At 30.0% G+C, this 3206-nt stretch overlaps 1 non-coding gene across 1 annotated transcript; it reads right to left on the bottom strand.

Annotated features, from left to right (window-relative positions):
• Window positions 1–2428: 2428 nt before the first annotated feature.
• On the bottom strand, window positions 2429–2501 carry TRNAV-CAC (transfer RNA valine (anticodon CAC)). Its single transcript has one exon. It is a non-coding gene; the product is annotated as a tRNA-Val (tRNA).
• Window positions 2502–3206: the final 705 nt, after the last annotated feature.

The following is a 3206-nucleotide window of genomic DNA, read 5'->3' as shown; positions in this document are numbered from 1 at the left end:
TTCTAAGAAAAACCGATGGGACTACTTCAGACCATTTTTTCGTAAAGTTAACTAATGTAAGACAATTCCAGAGTAGTGTCTGAGACGAAAGTGAAAGTTCTAGACGGAATTAAACTGTTTATCTGACGTGTAAGCCCATTTTTCGGTCTGGGAATGTGACTAAATTTATTATTAGCTATATACAAGAAAGTTTGAGAAAACCAAAAGCGAACCTTAATGAAAGTGAATCTAATGTAAAATAAGGACGACCATTTAATTTATAAACAAAAATTAAACTTAATTTTTTTTTCTACGTGTATTATTATTAAAACAAATCGCCACCATATTAAGTGAGATAAATATAAAGTTTGTTTTTTATTAATCAACTGAGTAAAATTGTGTTTAATTTCAAAACATAATTTCTATATTGATTACCATTAAATTATATTTACATTCTTACAGTAATTAAATGACTAAGTAAAATATAATAACAATAAAATGTCTATAAACCCATTGCGAGTTTGTTCAGATAATTTGGTACTCTATGAAATGTAATACTAAGTTTTTACAGCAATTTAGTGAGCTTGCTCATAAGTTGTTATTAGGTGAATTCAAAACGACTGAACAGATCTGGCTAGATAGATTACTGCCTACGTAAAATTTAGCATCATGAATTAATTAAGAGTGAATACTCCATTACTACTAGTTCATATTAATTCTTGCTCTAATTTATTTATTCCTGACTTATATAGATATATATATATATATATATATATATATATATATATATATATATATATCCTGATATTTATATGTTATTTGCTGTCGCCCGCGACTCCGTCCGTACGGGATTAAAAATAGATGTTGGCCGATTCTCAGACCTACTCAACATGCTCACAAAATTTCATAAGAATCGGTCAAGCCGGTTCGGAGGAGTATGGGAACGAAAATTGTGACACGAGAATTTTATATATAAGATATACCTATCTATGTTATTCTCTCCTGTCCCACTGGGTTGCCTGGAAGAGATCGCTTGTAGCAATAAGCCCGTCCTTGCTTTGTAAATTAGTTAATTGTCATTTTTTTATGTTGTATGATAGCATTAAGAGTAAATAAATAAATGTTTTTCTTCAAGTTGTAAATGGTACGTTGGTAACTAGAACATGCAATAGCATCAAAAGATAATTTAACAGTATTTTGTTGTCATGTTGAGCTAAAATCCTTTATCATTTGCATTATTCACTACGCTTTGTTGTGAGGAGACACTTAAAATGTAAATTTATACGAACTGAGAAATGCATTTTGCTCAACAATTGTGATAAAGTTAATATTTTGATAGACGAAATTAAATTATTTAAATGTATTATATTACCAAAGAAACTTAAATTCGTTTGATTTATTATTAACCCAAGTCAATAAAGTTTAAATTCAACATTTAGACAAAAAGGATCCATAGTTTTGCTAACATAATGAAGTTCACAGTGAATTGTACAATACATAATACAAGAGAAAATTGTAAAAATTTTGGCAATTTTTATTATATCTTAGAAAAAAGTTTTAGTAAATTAACTGAAGGAACATTATTGTCAAGTAAATTAAAGAGAAGTAAGATTACTATCAAAGGAGACAAAAGGTTGCTTGTCGAAATATGTGGTCCGAAAAAAAATATTTTATTGACTTAATCAGACTTTTACTTGTTATTTTTGTAGAAAACTATTGCGAGAAGGGAAAACATTTTTAATAAAATCCTTCTGATAAGTTAGGTAAGTAGAAAACTACAGAACGTAACGTGTAGAAACTGTTTTAAGTTATTTATTCTACTTATTTATACTTAATTTATGAGTATTTGACATATTTATGAATAAAGGAAATGTGCAAATGCCGTACAAAATAATAACTTCATAATTCAGTCGGATGTAGGTCGTTTAAAACAATTGATTACTTACAGTTTTAACGTTATGTGATAACGTTATATCATAGTTTAACAACCGTATTAAAGATTCGTTAAGTGTAGAATTAATATAATCTACAATCACTTAGTGACCAGTTAACGTGTCTGAGTGGAACAGTAATTTGTGTTATTTAATACTGTGAGAACAATTTTGTTCAACTACAATTCCGTGCAATGTCAACGCAAACAACTTACAAAGAGCTTTCGCTTGAAAGCTCATTAAAGCAGAGACGGTAATGTCGGTCGCTTTGCATTTCTATTCTATCCTGTTCATTCCTTGTGTGTTTCTATTCTAAATGTAAACAAGAATTTTACTAATAAAGCTTTTTATTATTTTCTTTTTTCATAAGAAAAAATTGTGTTTGTAAGTTTGTTGTCTATGCGTTCCTAAAGCTTTTAAATAAATTTTTGGTATGGTTTATTGCGTCATTTTGGCCAAAAAATGAAATCCTTAGTTTTCTTTTTGCATCGTGTATACAAGGAAAATGTTAATAAAAATGTTTCCGCCCGGGATCGAACCGGGGACCTTGTGCGTGTGAAGCACACGTGATAACCGCTACACTACGGAAACTTAACATCGTATATTAAATCCATTAGTTATATTAGTAAAGTAAAACTACACAAATTAAAATAAACCAAGAAACTTATAAATACAATAATTTTAACAAATTAAAATTATCGTGTCACTATACTAAAAAAGACTGAAAACCACAACACTTCATCTACTTTGTACACAGCTTTTAAACAAGGCAAAGTATTACCAAATCTACGCTTCAGATTCGTGTCTGCAATCCAAATCCATTTGTAAATTACGGCGTCGTTACGAACACAAATTTTGCAATGCAATGTGATTTTTTAATTCCATTTTCCGTTTTGCTCTTTTTTTTAGCATTTTTAAATGGATGTAAAATATGTCAGATGGACTAATATATAGAGAGATTGTAAAAACTACAGGCATTATTATGTGTTCAAACAATATTATAAGTATACGAAACATTTTTTCATTTGGAGTAACTAAAAAAAATATCTTTAATTTACATTTATACACATAACTTGCTACTGTCTAGGTTATTCACATTTCATTTAATGGGTATAAAAAAATCCAGGTCATGCGTGTTGGGGTCGGGGGATGTGTTTGCTTAGCCGACGCCTGTAATGTTGTGTGCCGGATGCTGCGTCACGCACGGAACAACACGATGCCAGTTATATACGAAGGAGCGAGTTAGGCAGAGCAGGAGACAGAGACAGTACTGCTACCAATTATTTGAATGCACAT

This window comes from Papilio xuthus, unplaced genomic scaffold (genome assembly GCF_000836235.2).
Source record: "Papilio xuthus unplaced genomic scaffold, Pxut_1.1 DF826933.1, whole genome shotgun sequence".
NCBI lineage: Eukaryota > Metazoa > Arthropoda > Insecta > Lepidoptera > Papilionidae > Papilio > Papilio xuthus.
The sequence above is the reverse complement of the archived record's forward strand: the minus strand, read 5'-3'. Positions and strand labels throughout refer to the sequence as shown.